Source organism: Nomascus leucogenys, chromosome 6 (genome assembly GCF_006542625.1).
Source record: "Nomascus leucogenys isolate Asia chromosome 6, Asia_NLE_v1, whole genome shotgun sequence".
NCBI classification, from domain to species: Eukaryota; Metazoa; Chordata; class Mammalia; order Primates; family Hylobatidae; genus Nomascus; species Nomascus leucogenys.
In genome coordinates this window covers 3,095,832-3,118,958 of record NC_044386.1, presented here as the reverse complement: position 1 = coordinate 3,118,958, position 23,127 = coordinate 3,095,832, and positions in this window count along the sequence as shown.

Here is a 23,127-nt window from a genome sequence, read left to right as displayed (position 1 = left end):
CCCAGATTCAAGCGATTCTCCTGCCTCAGCCTCCTTAGTAGCTAGGATTACAGGCACCTGCCACCATACCCGGCTAATTTTTGGATTTTTAGTAGAGAAGGGATTTTGCCATGTTGGCCAGGCTGGTCTTGAACTCCCAACCTCAGGTATCCACCTGCCTCATCCTCCCATAGTGCTGGGATTACAGGCATTAGCCACTACACCCGGCCAATTTTAAGATTTTTAACAAATTTTTGGGGATGCATTTTATTTCCCAACATGTGATTTATCTTTGTACATGTTCCTTTTAAAATACTTTTTTTCCCTTTTAGTTTTGAAGTGACTTTTGCTAGCTTTAGAATTCTACATGGACTATTTTAGCACTTTAAATATGCTGTTTCATTGTTTCCTGGCCTGAAGAGTTTCTCATAAAAAGTCTGCTATAAGTGCTACTTTTTTTTCCTATACCTATTGTGTGTTTTTCCTCTGCCCAATTTTAAGATTTTCTCTTTATCTTAGGCTTTCGTACATTTTGCTGTGAGTTGTCTTGTGGTTTTCAATGTGGTTTTCTATGTGGTCCATTGATCTTCTTGGAGTATCTTCTCTGGATACAACTGCATACCCTGATTTATCAGCGAGGACTGTCCAGTCTGCTCATAGGAAGTTGTGTGACTCCAAAGCCTGGACCTCACAGTTCATTCATCAATCCCTGCTGTACTTGTGGAGTTTCATCCCATTATGATATTCCTGCCACAGTATTCAGCAACACTCAAGAGTATCCCAAGAATTATCTGTGTTTTTATTCTGTGTAGCTTGGAACCACCTTTTCTATATTGTAGTCCAAAATGTTTCTCCATCTATAAAATTGAGAAAATAATATGTCTCATCTCATTTGTTCCCCTTTTGTCCCCAAGGATCATAGTCCTAATATACCTGTAGTTCAATATCTGAAGAAGATTCTTTTTCATATATTTTGTACAGTTTTCTAGTTTTAAATTTGGGCATGTTGGATTTTTCAGTGTGTGCCTAACAAGATTTTTGCTAAAACAAAAGTATCAGTGCTGTTCATAGGATTTAAATATAATACAGGATCTTATAACGTAATATTCGAAGTGTCCAGGATACAGTCCAAATCTACTTGACATAAAAGGAGCCAGAAAAATCTCAACTGCAATAGAAAAGACACTGAAAAGATGCCAACATCAAGACAATAGAAATGTTGGCATTATCTGACAAAGACTTTAAAGCAGCTCCAAGAAATAATCATGAACTTTTTGAAACAAATGAGAAAATATAACATCTGGGCAAATAAATGGAGATTACAAAAAAAAACTCAGAAATTTTAAAACTGAAAAATATAATAACAGCAACCTTAAGAAGGCCGACTAGATTAAAACATTAACTATGACTCAGGGAGCTAGAACAAGGCTTTAATATTTATGTCTTCATAGTCCCGGAGAAGAAGAAATTTGGTGTTAAAAAGTATTTCAAGATATAATAGCTGAAAACTTTCTATGTTTAGTGACAGGCATAAATCTACAGATTGAAAAAACTGAGTGGCTCTCTAATAGAATTAAGCAAAGGAAATCCATGTCAGCACATCATCATAATAAAGATGAACACCTGAAACAAACTAAAGTAAGTGCCCAGTTAAAAATCATGTATTACCCATGTGGGAATGATTAGAAAGATATGTGGATTTTTCACCAAAAATGATGGAAGTCAGAAGGAAGAGACAGAATATGTCTAAAGTGCTGAAGGGAAACAACTGCCCACCCTAAATTCTATATCTAATGAAAACTTTTCTCAGCAATGAAGACAGAATCAAAATATTCACAGATGAGACAACAAGGAAGTTTGTTACTAAAAGACTCAATCTAAAAGAATTGCTAAGAAAGTTTTCAGCAGATGGAAAATAATACTTGAAGGTACATTTGACCACCAGGTTGAAGAAAGAACAACAGAAATGGTAAATGTTAGGTAAGTGTAATATATTATTCTTCTCTTAAGATCCTTAAAATATATTTGATGCTTGCAAAAATTATAACATTTTTCTGGTGGGATTATTAATATATGAAAACAACTATAATATAAAGGCAGAAGTTATAGTCTTTATGGTTGTAAGGCAAAATATTGATTCTAAATAGACAGTGAAAAGTTCAGTACATATATTACAGTCCCCAGAGAAACCCTGAAAAATTACACACACACACACACACACGCACACACACGTGTATGTATATGTAAGTATATATTCATGTATGTAAGTATATACCTATGAATACATGTGGGTATACATATATTTTCAGAGAGAGCAAGAGAGAAAAAATTGCAATAGATGAACTAAAATGGAATATTAGAATAGTGCATATAACCCAATGAAGGCAAAAAGGCAAAAGCAGACAGGACAAAGAGGAAACAAATAATAAAATGATAGACCTAAATCTGAATGTATTAATAATTACCATAAATAAGAAATTGTCCTAATATAACAATAAAAACACAAAGTTTATTGCAATTGATATAAAAATAATTTATATACTGTCCATACAAACTCACTTCAAAAATGATAATATAGGCATATTAATGGAAAAGAATGGAAAAAGGTATATCATGAAAACTCTAACCAAAAGAAAGCTAGAGTATCTATATTAAAACCTAAAACCAGAAGAAGTAGACTTTAGAGCAAAGAAAATGACTGTGCTAAAGAGGGACATCATATAATGATAAATGAATCAATTATTTAAGATGATGTAACAATATGAAATATGTGTGCACCTAACATGAAGCAAAACACAACAGAACTGAAAGAAAAAATAGACAAGTGTGCAATTCTAGTTGGGCCTATTGATATTCATCATTATGTAATAGATACAACTTTTATACAGACCATTTTATACAGAAAATCATCAAGAATATGAAAGATCTGAGTAACACCATTAGCCAACTGGACCTAATTGATATTTAAATAACATTTTATTCAAACAAAATAATACACATCCTTTTCAAATGTACATGTAACATTCACAGAGATAGTTCGTATTTCTAGTCATAAAAATGTAATTGAATAATATCTTTAGACCATAATAAAATAAAACTAGAAATATTTAAGAGAAAGATAACCAGAAAATATCTAAATATTTGGAAATTAATCAACATAATTCTAAATAATTCGTGGAGAGAAGGAGTTCAAAGAACTTCAGAAATATTTTAAATAAAAAGAAAATAAGAATATGTCACTTCAAATTTGTAAAATACATGACACATTTCTTTGAGGAAAAAATGTATAGCATTAGAAGTATATATAATAACTTTTTTAAAAAAGGTTTCAAATTAAGGCTCCATGCTTCTTTTTTGAGAAGCTAGAAAAAAAGAGCAAAATCAACAGAAATCAATGAATGACAGATCCCAATAAAAGAGCAGAAATTCATGAAATTAAAGACAGAAAAACCATAGAGAAAAATGAAAAAAAAAATCCTGAAAACTGTTTTTTTGAAATGGTCCATAAAGTAGATAAACTTGTAGCTAAATCAAGAAAGAAAAAAGATAGAAATTGCACCTTACAGACATTAAAGGGATAATAAACTATTACAAATGACTCTACACTAAGAGTATCAACAACTTAAGAGAAAAAGTCAACTGCACAAAAATATTATAAAAATTACTTTATCAAAATTAAAAACTTGGCTCTTCAAAAGTTAATGTTAAAAGAATGACATACAAATATAGACTGAGAGAAAATATTTGTAAACCATGTACCATATCTGGCCATGGACATGTATCCAGAAAACATAAAAATGTCACAAAACTAAACAGTAAAAAAAATGAGCAAAATATTTTAACAGACATTTCACCAAAGATATAAAAAATTAAATGACCACATAAAAAGATATACAATATCATCGATTGACCAGTAGGGAAATAAAAATAAAACTAAGATGAGATACCACTACGCACCTATCTGTAGGCTGGAATAAAAATAGTCACAATTTCAAGTGCTGGTGAAGATCTGGAGCAAATAAAACATACATTGCTGGTTGACATTAAGAATTATACAGATTATCTGGACAAGAGTTTGGAAATTTCTTGTAAAGCTAATCATTTATTAACCACATGATCCAGTAACCCCAACCCTGGGCATTTAGCCTAAAGAAATGTACTTTGTGTTCACACGAAAATCTGCACAGATTTATATATATATATATATATATGAATATATTCATATATATAAATTTTATATATATATGAATATATTCATATATATAAATTATATATACATGTAGATATGTATATACTTTTATATATATACTTTCATATATACTTTTATTATATGCATATACATACTTTTATGTATAAATATATTTTTATATATTAGTTCTATGCTTATATATATAAACAACTTTCTTTGTAATATCCGCACAGTGGGAGCCGCCCAGTGAGCTTCCACAGGTGGATTAATTTACCAGCCCTGGCACAGCCCATGCCAAGGAGCACTAGCCAGCAATAAAAAGGCAGGTGCTCCTGTAGGATCAGCTTGAGTGACTGTCAAGGACATTCTACTGAGTGACAGAAGGCAGTTTCCGAAGGTCACATACTGTGTGACTTCATTTATATTCATATGATACTCCCAAACAGACAAAAGGATCATAATGATAATGATATGGTGATGTATCAGTGGTTGCTAAGCATCCAGGGTGAAGGGGAAGGTGCAGTTCTGAGGGGACGGACAGCACAAGAAAGTTCCTGTGATGTGATGGACTGTTCTGTGTTGTGGTTGTGGTGCTGCTGGTACCCATCTGCACATATGTACACCACTGTACCACACAAACGCCAGTCTTTCTCACCATAGTTTAAACATGAAAACTAAGGAAAAAGAGACAAATGACCAGTAACAGAGAAATAGGCAAATGATGACAGTGCCACTTGCTGGGATAGTAAAATAATAACAGACATCGTGCCAATGTGATAAAACACATTCATAATAATAAGTAAAATGAATCACACTGCAACATTATGTGTTATATTTAATCTTATGTAAAATGTTCATGTGAATAAAAGGAAAAGGAATAGACAAAGTGATAAAAGGTAAGTTCCATTTGTCTGAAGGAGAAATGACTGGTTTACAGGCCCTTTGTGACCTTCCCAGCCTTTCCTTCCTTGGTCGGTCTTGCTGGTGTCTGTTTAACAAGAGGATTATGGATGATTTTCTCTCACTTTTTTTTTTTCTAGAATTGCTGTAATGATGGAATTTAAGGGTATAGCAGTGAAGTGCCTCTTATAGAAGCTCAACTTGGGACAAAAATGAAGATATTTGTGTGAAGTGAGATATGAAGTATGAATTAATAATTGTATAATGGACATTTTAACAGAAAACAATAATATCAGGAAAAACTGAAGTCATAGTTCTTTAAGGAGTATGTGACAAAAGCAAACCTGTATTTTTTAAAATTTCAAATTAGTAGATGGAATAAAATTGCTACCTTATTGCATTAGGTAGAAGAAATAAATTTCTTCTAGTAGGAGACAAAGGGGCACGAGCCATTTAGTGTCAGATGGCAATAATTTATTTATCAATTGCAGCTTATGTGAATTTTCAAAATGTCAGATATGCAAGAATCTCCCACTCGCAGGCTTTGGGAGCAGATGCAGTCAGTATTAGTCAAAATGCACTTTGCACCCTGAGACCTCAGGGGCAGACCTGTGATTAAAACATTTTCTGAGCCACAAAACCTGCAGTGGCTACAAGGTTTTATTTCTTGTTAGAGGAATAAATAATCCTGCCTGGCGTTGCTGAAGTTGTACTTGGAGTGGTGCCTACCTGTGTGTGTGTGAACACACACACACCCCACACATGTATAACGAGCTCTGCACGACCACGTCTGCCGCCCAGAGATCATGGACCCACAGCTGGGGATGAAGGCGCGGGAACATAAATTAATTCAGATCACCGGAATCAAAGAGTGCACAGGAAAGCATCTGTTTGGGCTAGAGGCTACATGTACAAAAACTAAACCAAACCAAAAACAAACAAACCCCCCCCAAAGCACAAACATGGGCACCTTTGGGAAGTTCAGTGTCGGGTCCGAAGGGGAAATTGCTGGTTTACAGGCCATCTGTGACCTTCCTGGCCTTCCGTTCCTCGGTCAGGCTTGCTGGTGTCTGTTTAACAAGGGGAGTGTTGTGACCCATAATTGCGGCAGAGCCCCAGCAGGTTGCGAGTGGCTTTCTGAGCTGGGCGCCCAAGCAGCCTCCATCTGCTGCAGCCTCCCGTGCCTCCCATGGGGCAACCAGGCTAATTTTTCAGTCAATTAGCAGAGGGCTGCTTTTGTTCTGCCCGCTCACCCCCTGGGTTCTGCTTACACTCGAGCCGGCGTTCAGATGGGGTGGGTTTGGAGAGCATATTGTGTTGGTTTTCTCCATGACCCTGTGACATTGTCGGGCAAACGTTATCTTGGTAATCTCAGCGATTTGCTGAAAAGCTGGGCCAGGCTCCACTTTCATCGCTGTTTCTGAGTGTGTGTGTGTGTGTGTGTGTGTGTGTGTGTGTGTGTGCAGGGGGGAAGCTAGGAATGAACTGTTTTAGATAAGCCATGTATTTTATAACTCTGTATGTCTTGTCTCAAGTTTATTAAAAAAAAAAAAAAGTCACGGTAACTAGCACAAGGTGGGGGTTGAACTGATGTGGAGATTTATTAGGTAAAAAAGAGTTAATTTATTCAAACCTGCCAGAAGTGGTTTAGTTTCTGTCAGTCCCAGAAGAAATTGCAGATCCAGCCTTGGGGAGTTCTGGACAGGAGGTTATCTAAGTCTCTGAAGCCCTTTGAAGCCCTTTGGAAGGCTTGGTTGCTTCTTGACTCAGTTTCCCTGGCCAAGATGGGAGGGAACGGAGTGTGGGGGGCAGTCGGCTTGCCTAAGAGCGCCCACAGGGTTGCAGACCTAGGTTCCCTTCTCTCTCCTTGCTGCATGGTGGGGAGACCCCAGTGTGCACCCCCAACTTCTCCTGACTCAGGAAAGCACTGCCCCTGGCTCCCTGCCATCCTCTTTCCTTTTCCTTGGCTAGCTTGCAAAGCATACCTAGATTCCCAGCGCTGTGCCTTTTCCGAAATCACCCTGCAGGGAAGGATTCTGAAGTGTTTTTACTGAGATATTTCTGCGTTGACGATGCATCTCATGTGGGTATCACACAGACAGCAGCCTTCTCCTTCTCTCAAAGTCTGTGATTCTAAGTCATGCTTTGTTTCCCATTTTCCTGCAAAAATAAAAACTATCCTTTCTATTAGGATGAAAAATGGCTGGAGTCCAACATAGAGTATGGGTTTTCATTTTTCCAAGAAAATACAACCAGAGAAAATCTACTCCTGAAATCTGCCTCCCTCCCTGGCCAGAGGTGTATGGTTTTTCCACTGCCAGATACGTGTGATGTGGCTTCCTCTAATGTCTTGGAACGGTCCCGTCCGAGTGTTTCCTGCAGGCTGGTCCAGGCTCCCTCTGCCCTCCCCGTGGGATTTAATCCCGAGAGCCTCCAGGCCAGGCTGAATGGGTTAAGGTCCCTGCCCCACGCACCACCTTGCTGCGAGCCTTCCTATGGGTGTCAAGCGGGTTCTGCCGCTCCCACCTTTCATCTGCCCAGCCTCTGGGCTGGATCTTTCTATAGTTAATAAATATACTTTTTCTCAGTGTTAAGCAATAAAATATTCACTGGGTCTGAGCTGGGGTTAACAGATTTCTGAAAATTTCATTGCGTGACAGCCTGTCCTGCATAATCCCCTCAGCTGTCTCATGTTCCGGGGCAGAAATGATCTTATGTGTCACTCTAATAGTCTAGAATTACACTTGTATCACTGTCGCCGGCATATGGGGCTGTGTATACCCCTAGGCCCAGCTCCCTCTCTTTCACGGCTTTTAAAATGATAGCATTTGGCAAAGCCAGCTCCAACAGAAAGTGCACTCTTTCCAGGGCGGTGACAAAGGGGCCACCAGAGGCCTGACCGCAGCGGCCAATCGCGGCGCTCTTGACCGGGTAATGAGAGGGGCTCCTCGTCTTAATAACGCCCAGTGCCGCAGGAGAGAGCCGGCCTCCACTTAATTATACAGTCCTCATCTTAAGTGCTCTGGCCGCCTGGGGCTTCAGCTGTGCAGGCCCGCTCGGGGGCCTCCCTCCCCCACCAAACATATTGATCGCTGGACAGTCGATGGGGCCTGGAGGGCTCAAGGTAGATAATGCAGAGGAAGCAATCCCCTTGCTCAGCCACTCGGAGAGGAGGGAGAGAGAGAGGCCGGGTGGGGGCAGGACAGGAGAGAGGGAAAGAGACAGAGAGAGACAGAGAGGGGGAGAGACAGAGTTGATGTTAGAGACAGGGAGAGGGAAAGAGAGAGACAGAGAGGGAGAGAGACAGAGATAGGGAAAGAGACAGGGAGAGGGAAAGAGACAGGGAGAAAGGGAGGGAGACAGATGGAGAGAGATAGGGAAAAAGAGGGAGAGAGAGGGAGAGGGGGAGAGAAACAGAGAGAGCGAGAGGGAGAGAGATGATGATAGGGAGAGGGAGAGAAACAGGGAGAGGGAAAGAGAGAGAGGGAGAGAGACAGGGAGGGGGAGAGAGACAGAGACAAAGGGGAGAGAGAGAACAATAGGGGAAGAGAGAGAAGAGGAGATGGGGAGAGAAGGGTGTAGAGAGACAGATGTGGGGGAAGAGGGAGGAACAGAAAGAGGGAGAGAGAAAGACAGGAACAGAAAGAAAGGAGGAGAGAGGGAGAGAGAGATAGGGAGAAAGGGAGAGCGAGAGAGTGAGAGGGGCAGAGAGGCAGAGAGGTGGGACGGGGGTTAGAGTGAGCGTGCCAGGGCTGTAATAGCGCAGATGGCACATGTGCCCAGGCATCAGCATTACGGGATGCCCCCCAATTTTTTTCTCTGCCCAAAGCCATTTATTTAATTGAAATGGGGAGGGGGTGTGATACAAAGGGGAGGGAAGGAAAGTTGACGGTAAAACCAGCAGGGAACCCAATTTTTAGAACAAGAAAGGAAGACATTCTAGAGAATGGAACGTAGGCCAGGCCCGAGCGTTTCCAGCTCCGTGATAACATGGGCAGTGGGAAAGACCTGTGTGCACTGGCTGAGGGAGAGCGCAGAACACAATGTGTGATGATGAAGAGGCCTTTGTCACTGTCCCCAGCGATCACAGCTGAGGACTCAGGGCGATGTCCACCGGCCCTAGGGCAGACTGTGGGGCTACAGAACCCTGTGTCTTCTCTGCCCTCACCCCGCCTCCCCTCTCTGCCTCCCTGGGGGTTCAGCTCCCTCTCCAGAGGGCAGACTCTGTGTTCCTGTTCAGGGAAGCTGGAGCCCACTGGAGCTTGCCGTTGAGTATATGCTGTTGTTCTGAATGAAGCCAAGGCAGGTCTGCCTAGAGAGGCTGATTTTGGGTTGGATGATCTTGCACCATTGGTCCTAACATGTTAAAAGGCTTTGCTGTCATGACGCAACATGCTGAGAGTAGGTCTGGCTAAAGGCCCATGCACTGAACGCATTCACTCTGGGTATTGGGTGGGAAACACAGTGACTCTGCAGAATCAAGTGCATATCTCAGCAGTTCCTCAAGGTCAGCCTTTGCAAATAGGTGCCACGTTCTGGATGCCTGTTCATCGAGCTGTCTCTTGCTAAGCTGCGTTTTCTGAAGCTGTAGCCTGATACCTTCTCATGGCGTTTGCTCTGCCGATTCAGTCTGTGATGATGTCTGAGGGTCCTCACATCACATCAGCTTTGAGCCACTGCTACCATCTCTTTTCTTCCAAGTCCGTAGAGGGCTAAGTTCCCCTGAGAGTCAGTGTCTGGTCCGTGCTGGCTGGAAGCTGCCAGACAGTGCCTTTGAGTGTCATTCAGAGATGATGTCCTGCTAAGTGGTGCAAAGCCACTGCTGATGTTTGTTAGAGCTTTTGGACAAAAGCAGAAACAAAGACATAAACAAAAAAACAACAGTGACAAAATGCTGTACCCAGCGTGCATGCCCCATGTCCATGTTTCCTGGTGCGGGTTGGAGTTGCCCTCACTGACCTGGCCAGCCTTAGACGGTGGAGGCTATACACTCACAGCTGATTTACAAAAATTACGGTGAAATTCACATAGCATAAAATTAGTCATTTTTATATTTCTATTTATTTATATAGTTTTGAGATAAGGTCTTGCTTTACCACCCAGACTGGAGTGCAGTGAAGCAATTGTGGTTCACTGCAGCCTCATTCTTCTGGGCTGAAGCGATGCTCCTGCCTGGATCAGCTGGGACTACAGGCATGTGCCACCATGCCAGGCTCATTTTTAAATTTTTTGTAGAGATAGAGCCTCCCTGTGTTGCCAAGGCTGGTCTGGAATTCCTGGGCTCAGGGGATCCTCCCATCTCCACCTCCCAAAGTGTGAGGACTGTGCTGCTTTCAGAAAGAAAGAGAAGAGAAGAGAGGGAGAGAAGAGTGTAGAGGGACAGATGTGGGAGAAGAGGGAAGAACAGAAAAGAGGGGGAGAGACAGAAAGGAGGAGAGAGAAGGGAGAGAGAGAGGTAAAGTGAGACAGAGTGAGGCAGAGAGAGCACATGCCTCTCATTCAGTTGTGGGCCGCTATGCCCGGCCATAAATTTAATCATTTTAATGTGTACAGTTCAGTGGTATCTAGTATATTCACAGTGTTAGGCAATCCTCACCTCTATGGAGTTCCAAAGCCTTTTTCATCATCCCAAACTAAACCTCTCTGGCCATTAAGCAATTTCTCCTCATTTCCCCCTCCCTCAGCGCCTGGCTACCTCCAGTCTGCTTTCTGTTTCTATGGATTTGCCAATTCTGGATGTTTCATGCAAATAAAATGATACAGTGTGTGCCCTTTTGAGTCTAGTTCCTTTCACTCAGTGTATGTTTTTGAGGTTTATCGTGTTGCACCATGTATCAGTACTTCTTTTCTTGCCCAAATTTTATTCCGTTGTGTGGATGGAACATATTTTGTTTACCCATTCATCAGTTGATAGACATTTCATTTACTTATACCTTTTGACTACTATAAATACTGCTTCTGTAAACATGTGTGTACATGCCTTTGTTTGAGTACCTACTTTCAACTCTCTTGGGTGTGTACCTAGCAGGAGAAGTCCTGGATCATACGGTAATTGATATGGTTTGGCTGTATCCCCACCCAAATCTCATCTTGAATTGTAGTTTGCATAATTCCCACCTGCTGTGGGAGGGAGCCAGTGGGAGGCAATTGAATCATGGGACCAGTTTTCCCCATACTATTCTCGTGATGGTAAATAAGTCTCACGAGATCTGATGCTTTTGAAGGAGAAACCCGTTTCACGTGGTTCTCATTCTCTCTTGCCTGCCACCACGTAAGATGTAACTTTGCTCTTCATTCACCTTCTACCATGATTGTGAGGCCCCCCAAGCCACGTGGAACTGTGAGTCCATTAAACCTCTTTCCTTTATAAATTAACCAGTCTTGGGTATGTCTTTATCAGCAGCATGAAAATGAACTAATACAGTAATTCTGTGTTTAGCTTTTTGAGGAGCCTGGAAGGGAATATTGATAGCCTCCCAACTTGATGGCTCTTATTAGGGATAGACTTCTGCAGTGTTTCCCTCAATGCTCTCAGCTCAGTGAAAGGCCCCATCCACTTGCACTGTCCGGACGCAGGCTGAGCTGTGGCTGTTGGCTCTATTTGGTGTCAGCGTTTAGGTGTAGATTCCTCAGTCCACTCCAGGAATAAATTAAGTTCTTGTAGTCCTAGGGCCTGAGAACATTAGATGCTTGCACAGTGGCAGATTCACTACCTGCGTTGTGATGCTCTTCTAAGAGTTGTGTGTTGAGGACGTGGGCATGGGAGGGCTGTTCATGGCTTGTGTCACTAAAGGTGAATGTCTGTGTCGGAAAGCCAACAGGAACAGAGCCTGTAGGAACTCAAAGCAAACACTTGCATTGTAAAGTTAGGGATGCATGCTGAGGCACAATTTATGTCAGGATACAATCCCCACAGCCCCAGGAGAGCAGTGTAGCTCTGCTAGGCTGATGTGCAGGATTTGTACTATGGCCCGTAAGTCATTAAAATTTTCCTGCAATCTGGAGGATTTTGTAGAGTGGTTTATTTAGCTGAATTTCCCCCCCCCCAAAATGGTTAGAATTATATCATTATTCAATCATAAGAATCGTAACTCTGGCCAATTTAATTTTGGTGCCGTGGTTAGATTTTAACAGGTGTCTGTAAAATTCAAACTTTCATGCCTTCTGATGCTGAAGATTAAACTATTGTGCTTAGCCGTTTTATCAAATGAGACATTGCTCTTATAGCCGTTGCAGAGTGCATGCTGTTTTTAGGCTGTGTCCTGCTGAGATCAATGCTGAAATTTTTATGCATAAAAAGAAAGTGATAGGCTAGATACAAAGTGTGACAATACCATCATGAAGACCATTTTAACCAGCAAGCTAGAATGTGCACTTCAGATGAGTGTCCTCCCTCCACGCTGCCTCGCAGGCAGTCTCTGCCTTGCTCCGGGGTCACAGCCCAGGTGCTCCCAGCGTTTCCAGTTTTCCTCTTGGAATTGCCTTAAATTCCATAGCACCTCATTACCTTTGAGGATGTTTTAGACTCTGAAAAATACCAAACTTTCTGATTTAAGATGGTTGAAAGGGAAGTTTGAGCAACTTGATAGAATGTGGGGGGTGTGTGTGTGCACATATGTGGTGCATTATGTGTGTGTATTTGTGTATAGTGTGTATATATGCATGTATAGTGTGTGTATATGTGTATGTGCAAGTGTGTGTATTATGTGTATATATTTGCATATAGTGTGTATATGTGAGTGTATAGTGTGTGTATATGTGTATTTGTGTGTGTGTGCACATGTTTAGTATGTGTATTATGTGTGTGTATTTGTGTATAGGGTCTATAAATGTATATATGTCTGTAGAGTGTGTGCATATGTGTAGTGTGTGTATTATGTGTATATGTGTGTATATATGAGTATATTTGTGTATATATGAGTGTATAGTGTGTGGACATGTGTATGTGCATGTGTGTTTAGGTGTAGTGTGTATTATAGTGTGTATACGTGTATATATGAGTGTATAGTATGTGTATATGTGTAAGTGTGCATATATGTAATGTGTGTATTATAGTGTGTATATCTGTATATATGAGTGTATAGTATGTGTATATGTGTATGTGCATGTGTGTGCATATGTGTAGTGTGTGTATTGTGTGTATATTGTGTGCATATGTGTAGTGTGTGTATTATAGTGTATATATGAGTGTATAGTGTGTGTATATTTATGTGTGCACGTAGTGTACATGTAGTGTATATTATAGTGTGTAAACGTATATATATAATGTGTATATGTGAATGTGCATATGTGTAGTGTGTGTATACATGTCTATATGTGTATATATGTATATATAGTGCATATATATGTATATGTGTATAAATGTATATATTTATAGTGTGTATACATGTGTATATGTGTATGTGCATGTGTGTGCATATGTGTAGTGTATTATGTGTGTATTTGTGTATAGTGTGTATGTGTGTATATATGTGTGTATAGTGTGTATATATGTGTATGTGCGTGTGTGCATGTGTGTGTTGTGTGTACACATGTGTATCCTGTGGATAACAGAATGATGCATCCTGGGTCTGACTTTTTGTAGCTCACCCATGGGCAGAGTGGCCCCCAATTGTCCCTGAACATCAGCACCAGGAAGCAGGTGGGCCAGGGGAGGCACCACAAGCCACTCTCCTCAACTTCCATCACAAGGAGCCTGGTGCAAAATAGGCAATCAGTAAATGCCTGCTGGGTGCATGAATATGAGTGCCTGCAATGCATTTGATATACAGCTAACAGGTGTTACCTTCAGGATGTTATTTCTTTAAAACTGTCTTGATACTTTACAACCAAATCTTGTGTAATGATAAAAGTACAGATACATGTACAATAACTAGTCAGCCCTATCCATCTCAATAGCCAAGGTAAACTCATTGATGAGCTGAAAAGTGCCAGGAAAATATATCAATTGGTCACTTTATTCAAATTTTGGATTTGGTTTTATGGGAGAAAACAATTAAACTTAAAATATAGAGTTAGCTTGTCGTCTTTTTTTTTCATTTTGAGAGAATCTAAAAGAACAGAAATCTAGACTTTCTCCTTTGAAAATCATGCAGCTTTTGTGGGAAAACCACAGATCACCCTCAATGAACCAGGGACCTTTCCATATGAACACAGACATCTTCTTCCCTCCACCAGCCTCCTGGACACATGAATGTTGCCAGGGAGGTGCCAAGAAATCAGAATAGATGAAGACTGTAAAGATATTTTCTCCTTTAGCGCTTCCTTTTATGTCGGCTTCATTGAGGATGCTTTTAGTGTTTATCCAGGATATTTATCTCAAAATACTGAGTGGAGGCTGGGCGCGGTGGCTCATGCCTGTAATCCCAGCACTTTGGGAGACCGAGGCAGGCGGATCATGAGGTCAGGAGATCGAGACCATCCTGGCTAACACGGTGAAGCCCCGTCTCTGCTAAAAATACAAAAATTTAGCCAGGCATGCTGGCGGGCACCTGTAGTCCCAGCTACTCATGAGGCTTAGGCAGGAAAATGGCGTGAACCCGGGAGGCGGAGCTTGCAGTGAGCCGAGATTGGGCCACTGCACTCCAGCCTGGGTGACAGAGCGAGACTCCGTCTCAAAAAAACAAAACAAAACAAAACAAAAACAAAAAAACTGAGTGGAGACCTGCCCCAGCTTTGTAAATTGTTTTGTTTTCATGCAAATCATACTTAGGTTAAGACTTCTATTGTAATTGTAGGGCAGAGGAGTTAAAATCGCAGAAAAGCTGAGAGGAAGTTGCTATAGGAGCAGAAGTGTGGCAGGCACACCTGTGAGTGCTTGTGTGTGTGCATGTATGCATGTGTGTGTGCGTGTGTGTGCGTGAACACTGCACAATTCAAAGCAACACCTGATCAATGAGAGCATAAAAGGTGAACAATATAGAGGTTTTGGCCCAGGATTGGGTTGGAAGAGTCATGGTTTCAGCTGAACATCAGTGAATGTCAGTGATAGGACTGAATTGTGTCCTGGCAAAACTCATCCCTTGAAGCCTTAACCCTCAGTGTGACTGTTTCCAGAAAGAGACCCTTTAAGGAAGTTATAGGGTGGGGCCTTACTCAGATAGGACTGGTGTCCTGATAAGAAGTGGAAGAGGCACCTTTGAGGACATAGCAAGAAGAGGCCATCTGCAAGCCAAAACAAGAGGCCTCACCAGGAATCTAACCATGCCAGAACCTTGACCTTGGACTTTCCAGCCCCTAGAACTATAAGAAAAAAAAAATTCTGTTGTTTAAACACCCAGTTAAACTGTTGTTTTACCACCCAGTGTGATAGTCTTTTTTTTTTTTGAGACAAAGTCTTGCTCTGTCTCCCAGGCTGGAGTGCCGTGGTGCGATCTTGGCTCACTGCAACTCCACCTCCTGGATTCAAGCAATTCTCCTGCCTCAGCCTCCTGAGTAGCTGGGACTACAGGCACTTGCCACCACACCCGGCTAATTTTTTGTATTTTTAGTAGAGATGAGGTTTCATCGTGTTAGCCAGGATGGTCTAGATCTCCTGACCTTGTGATCAGCCTGCCTCGACCTCCCAAAGTGCTGGGGCTACAGGTGTGAGCCACCTCGCCCAGCCCGGGTGTGATGAGTTGTTATCACAGCCTGAGCAGACTAAGTCAGTCTTGTAGAAGGTATGATGGAGATAGTAGCTGTGCTAGACACACCTAGGTATGCCTCAGCATAGACTCAGCCTTACCTAACAATAAAGTCACCTGTACCTCAGGAGCTGGCAGAATTTATGTGCACACACCTCTGAGAACAATGCATTCTGATGAATACACATTCCAGGCAGTGCTCCTGCTTTCTGACCTCATCTGACAAGCTGAATTCAGTGTCTTGGTATGTGCCCCCTATTGATTTATAACAAAGAACAAGGTACTCCTGAGGTCATTTTGGCTCCTTCCGAACCTCGAGAAGTGTTATCGTCTTAGAAAGAGCATGTGGCACTTTTAAAACACACTTCTGGAAAGGCAAGAGGCAGTCGTGGGTCTGTGTATGTGCAGCCTAATGTGGTGGTGCCTTTTATGGGTCTCAGGGGAACCCCTCTCACTATGATTTTAATGACTGGTTAATACATTGAGTCACAATGGGAATGCAATGCCGCTGCACAAGTCTCGTGGGTTTGAGGAGGCAGAATTACAGACCCTAAGTGTCTGACTCGTAATCAGTGAATGTGGGAGTTGGACGGCCCTCAGAGATGAAGGCTTGCCCAACAGCCTTATTTTAATAGATGAAAAACCTGTGTCGTAGCTTAACTAAGTGCACTGCCTTCTGTCCCAGGTAACCAGTGGGGAAGACACCCAGATCTTGGCTTCTGACGGGATCTTTCTACCTTATAAAGCTGTGCAAACTTGGGCTCCCCCAGTTCCTGCTGGACAAATCTGCTGTAGCCTGTTTGTAGCTAATATCCATCTACTGACCCATCCACATTAGCTGTCTGAAACCAGAAGACTGTACCCTTGTAGATGGCAATAGAAAGTTCTAAACAAAATACCCATTTACCACTTTTTGTGTCCACCACAGGCATATTAAAGACTCTTTCTACAAAATGAGGAAGGCATTATTCATCACTATGTCCTGCCCTCTGTTTCCAGATCCTGGGATCCAGAGCAACAAAAAGACCTTAATTTAGTTAACATCTTTATGAATCGATTGTAATTCTTGTGTTAAAAATTGTGTCATGAGGCCAGGCGCAGTGGCTCACATCTGTAATCCCAGCACTTTGGGAGGCCGAGGCGGGTGGATCACAAGTTCAAGAGATCGAGACCAGCCTGGCCAACATGGTGAAACCCCATGTCTACTACAAATACAAAATAAGTTAGCTGGGCGTGGTGACGCTATAGTCCCAGCTACTTGGCAGGCTGAGGCAGGAGAATCGCTTGAACTGGGGAGGCAGAGGTTGCAGTGAACCGAGATCGCACCATTGCACTCCAGCCTAGCAACAGAGCGAGACTCTGTCTCAAAAAAAAAAAAAAAATTGTGTCATTAGCCGTATAAAACAATATAAATAAAAACCTATAATAATTGGCATCAAAAATGTTTGCTTTTTCAGTTTTAGAAAGAAAGCATAATACTTTATAACAAAACCATTTGGATTGTTAAATTATTGGAAATTGCTAGTTAAGTCAATTGCTTATTATATGAATATTTTGGAAGAATCTCACAAACTGTTTAGCCCCTGGACTATTTTACATCGTCAAAATAACAAGAAAGTAAGGTTAAAGAGAAACAAATAAGTCAATCTTATTGGATATACACTTGAAAGTTGTATAGACTCTGTCTGAAGTAATCAGGATAAGCTGCCATTTCAGGCACTTGGTCATGAAGAGAAAGCACAATTTATATTCTGTTCCACTGAACGTAAATCTGGATTCTCTGTTGTATTTGTTCAGTTGTCCAGTGAAATAAAGGGATTGATGTGCCTGGAAGTAAAAAAAAAAAAATATTTTTTAAATAGAGGGATTTTATGGAAAACTTTTCTAACTAAAAAATTTTTGTCATTGGTTCCCATCAATACCTAATTTATTGAGCATTTTTAGCATGAATCATTGTTGAATTTTGTCAAAGGCCTTTTCTGCATCTATTGAGATAATCATGTGGTTTTTGTCATTGGTTCTGTTTATATGCTGGATTATGTTTATTGATTTGCATATGTTGAACCAGCCTTGCATCCCAGGGATGAAGCCCACTTGATCATGGTGGATAAGCTTTTTGATGTGCTGCTGGATTCAGTTTGCCAGTATTTTATTGAGGATTTTTGCATCGATGTTCATCAGGGATATTGGTCTAAAATTCTCTTTCTTTTGTTGTGTCTCTACCAGGCTTTGGTATCAGGATGATGCTGGCCTCATAAAATGAGTTAGGGAGGATTCCTTCTTTTTCTATTTTTTGGAATAGTTTCAGAAGGAATGGTACCAGCTCCTCTTTGTACCTCTGGTAGAATTTGGCTGTGAATCTCTCTGGTCCTGGGCTGTTTTGGTTGGTGGGCTAGTAATTACTGCCTCAATTTTAGAACTTGTTTTTGGTCTATTCAGGGATTCGACTTCGTCATTCTCAGCAAACTAACGCAGGAACAGAACACCAAACACCGCATATTCTTACTCGTAAGTGAGAGTTGAACAATGAGAACACATGGACACAGGGAGGGGAACATCACAACACTGGGGCCTGTCAGGGGGTGGGGGGCTAAGGGAGGGATAGCATTAGGAGAAATATGTAATGTAGATGAAGGGTTGATGGGTACAGCAAACCACCATGGAACGTGTATACCTATGTAACAAACCTGCACATTCTGCACATGTATCCCAGAAGTTAAAGTATAATAAAAATAAATAAATATGAAATTCAGAAAAAAGAAAAAAAAATCCCAAAATATATGGAACACTGTAATAAATTGGTCAGATCTAAATTTCTAACTAATACCAACGTCAACACTATTTTTGTACTTTTGCGAGTTGGAAACAAGTTTGTTTGTCATGATGAATTACAGGAGGCTTTGTATTGACTTTGATGGTGATGAAATAAAGCACCAGGCAGGAAAGAACAGTGGGGATGCAGGGAGACCTTTTAGAGAGGCTGGAGACAAAAAAACTAGGAGACAACATTTAAGATATTGGAGATTCACAGTAACATTTAGGGAACTGGGAATGCACAGTAAATTATTTCTTATGGGCAGGCACTACTCTTCTGTGTGCCATAGATAAATCAAGGCTGGAAGAGAAGCATTGCTGAAGGTCCACCTTGAGCTCCTGTGATGTGCTTAGAGATAGTGGCCTCAGAGTCTCCAGGTCCTGTCCCATGGAGCTAATCACAGTAACAGGCACAGAGATGAAAGCAGACGCTCACCACCTGAAAAGGGATTTGCATAGAGATAAATTGGAAGGATAGCTAAGTTATGTTTCTGCTTTATTACTGTATTTTTCTCATTCTGATGAGAAACAGTAATAAAGTAGTTCCCTTTTGCATTCTCTTGCACCAACTCTTGGAATTTCATTGTTGAAAGCAACTGTTTGCTGAGGGCACCTTCCATCCTTTCTCAGCTTCTGTTTCCGAAACTTTGCAGCCAGTTAAGGTGGATGGAAGGTGGGGATGAGGGTGGTGTGTGTGTGTGTGTGTGTGTGTGTGTGTGTGTGTGTGTGTGTAAGGGAAAAACTTTCACTTGCAATTAAGCGAGATGGGTGACAAGTCTGAGATGTCGCCCAAGACTAGTGCAGGGACAAGGGTTTTTGGTTCTTAGTTTGTCTCTGTTCCCTGGTAGGGCTTCAGAGGCAGGTGGCTTCTAGAGAACCCTGGGGAGAGGGAACCCTTGTCAGTGGAATTCCAGCTCCAGCAGAGAGCTTCTGGCAAGCAAGTAAAAACAGGCCCAGCCAGCTGCCCTCAGGGGACCCCGTGGGCTGAGCGAAGACCGCAATCTCTTTGACCACAAAGAACCACATGGCAGGAAGGCCACCATCCCCTCATGTCCTAAGGAGAGTGAGACCTCAGAGCTTTCCCAGGAACCTGGGAGGGAGAAGCATCCCCAGGAATGACTCGATGAAATTTCCTTCCATGGAAATAATATAAAGTTAGAGCTAGATTTTCTTTTATGCCAAAAGTAGTAGGAAAAAAATCATAGGCACACATAAACATATGCATACATAAACATATGTATCGTATGTGTATACACACAGATCATAACTGTACATCTCAACAGGTTTTATGCAGCATATAGATTAACAACTAGAGTTTTTTTTCAGACCTCGGGAGAATTCCCTGCCAATAAACATGATTACTTTTCCTTCCCTGTGTATTCTCATGCTGCCCTTCAGGACTCTTGCTGAATTCCAGATAAATGGACTCATACAGCGTGTATTCCTCTGTGCTTGTCTGTTGGTCAATGTCTATCTATTGCACTGAGTAGTTTACCCTTAATATTTACTGGGTAAATATGCCAAAATTTATTTATTGGCTATACTGTTGATGAACATTTGGGTTGTTCCCATGTTGGATTGCTATAAGTACAGTTGGATTTTTACAAGTACAGTTGTATCAGACGTTGGTGCACATTCGTACTAGTTTCTCATGGATATGAATCTAGGAGTGGGTTCTGTGGTGGGTATATGTTTGTTTTTGGTGGATACAGTCAAAGTAAAGACGTTGTGCCAAGTTACATTTCAACCAAGAATGCATGAGTGACAGTTGCTCCCCACATCCATCCACACTTGGTACTTTCAGTACTAATTTTAGCCATCCTGGGGGGTGTGTATCTGCTAGTAACACGTTGTGGTTTAACTTGAATATAATTGATTTGTATTGACATTGAGCTTTTCATAGCTTGCTCACCATTTGGACGTTCTTTTCTGTAAAGTGACTCCTCAATGCTTTTTGCTGATAAAAATTTGGTAGTTTTTTTGTTGATTTACAGGTGCTTTTAAAAATATATTCTAAATAAGAATCTTTTGCTATATTGCAAATGCCTTATCCTAGACTGTGGCTTGCTTTTTTATTCTTCTTAATGGAGTTTTTCCATGAACAGAAGTTCTTCATATTAATAAATCATCTTTTTTATTTTATTATCATATTTGCTTTTTCTGTGTATATCCTGTTTAAGAAATCTTGGCCTACCCCAAGGACATAAAGATAATTTCCTATGTTTTCTTCCTGAAGCTTTATTATTTTACTCTCCACAATTCGTTCTAAGACATTTAAAAAAATAATTAATGTTTGCATTAATTATTAATTCATTCTAAGACATATTTAAAAATAATTATGTGAGGAAGGGACCAAGACTTATTTTTCCCCTTATGGGTACATAACATCTTCACCACTATTTACTGAAAGAGCATCCTTTTTCCAGTGAATTTCAATGGTGCCTTTTTCATAAATCAGGTGATTTGTGTATGTTTGTATATGTGTGTGTGTTTCTGAACACTCTTCTGTGCAATGATCTATTGTCTACCTTTGGACAACATTTCCCTGTTTTGACTTCTGTAACTTTATAGAGAGACTTAATCTCTGGTACTACAAATTCACTAACATGTTTGTTTTTTAGGATCATATTATATTCTAAGTCCTTTGCATTTCCATGTAAATTTTAAAATAATCTTGTCAATTTTCTTTAAAAAGCCAGTGAAAATTTAAATTCTGATTACATTGAATGTGTTGGATTGCATCAATATATGGAGAATTGACATCTGAATACAACTGAGAACTCCAATCAAGAGCATGGTTTATCTCTCCATTTATTTACATGTTAGGTTAGGAATAAACCTAACATACTTTGGCAGGCTTATTTCTAAACATTTGGTGATTTTGATTTACTGTTATCAATTGTATTTTTATTTTAATTTTCAATTATATGTTGCTAGTATATGGAAATATTATTGAGTTTTGTATATGAATCTTGTATCCAGCAATATTTTGACAACTCACTTCCTAATTTCAATAGTTTGTTTATAGATCCTTTTGTATTTTCTCCATATGCAATCAAGCCATCTGCAAAAATGACAGCCTTGCATTTTTCTTTTCCATAAGAAAGCTGTCAATTTCTTTCTAAGTGCCACTGTTGTATATCTAAAAAGTTTTAATAATATTGGGCATTTAATATGTTTTGGTTCAAAATATTTTTAATTTGTCATTGTGATTTCTTTTATGCATATGCTATTTAGAATAATGTTGTTTAATTTCTAAAGAGCTGTAGACTTCTTTGTTATATTTTCCCCCTAAGTATACATTTTATTCTTATTTTCCTTCATTATTAATCTGGCTGGGATCCCCACTATAATGTTGAATTATACTGATAATATAATATGATAGTGGCCATTTGTGTCTTTTTCCCAACCATCAGAGGACAAATATTTGATAATTTACCATAAGAATTATGTTGCCTGTTCATGTTTTATAGATTTTTCTTATGAGATTGAGAATGTTCTCTCTATTCTTTTTTTTTTTTTTTTTTTAAGTTATCCTAGGGCAGTGAAGTGTGTCTGAAAGATTTTGGCATATATTTACTTAATCATATCTATTTTTTCTTTTGGCTAATAAAATGAATTGCATTGTTTGATATTCAAATGTTAAACCAACCTTGCCTTCCTGGAATAAACTTCACTTGGTTATGATATTTATTTATTTTACATATCATCAAGTTTTACTTGCTAATATTTTGTTTAGCATTATAATGGATGTGCTTATGGGAGATATTGGCCTCTGATTTTCTTTTTCTGCCATGTTTTTGCCAAGTTTTGGTGTCAGGGTTATGCTGACCTCAGAAACAAATTGTAATATGTTTCCCTTTTCTCTATTTTTTTTAAAGAGTTTGTATAAATGTAATATTATTTTCTTCTTAAATAAGTGGAAGAATTAAGCAGTGAGAACATCTGAGCCTGTGATATTTTCTGTAGAAATTTAAAAATTATGTGTTCATTAAGAAAAGTAGATATAGAACTAATACTTTGGATATCTCTTGTGTTCATTTTGATACTTTTTAAAATGAATTTGTTAATTTCCTCTACGTTGTCAAATTTATCAGCATAAATTAGTTTATAATATCCTCATTATTTATATTTTTCTAAAATTTAAGAAAATTGTTGTAATAGCTTCCTTTTCATTTCTTATGCTGCTTATTAGTTTTTTTGGCTTTAAAAAATCTATCTTGTTAGGGGTTGTTTATTAATCTTTTCAAAGAGCTACCCTTAGGCTTTGTTGATATCCTCTATTATATGCCAGTTCTATTTCCTTGACTTCTTGTATCTTTCATTTAATTATTCATAGTCTTGTAGATTTTGAGTTAGTAGCTTACATCATTAATTTTATATATTTCTTTTTTTTCCAAGATATGCATTTGAAGCTGTCAATTTTTTTCTAAGTGCCACTGTAGTATACCAAAAAGTTTTAATAATGTTGAACATTTAATATGTTTTGGTTCAAAATATTTTTAATTTTTCACTGTGATTTCTTCTTTTTTGCATGTATTATTTAGAATAATGTTGCTTAATTTCTAAAGAACTATAGACTTCTTTGTTATATTTTAGTTATTGATTGCTAGTTTATTT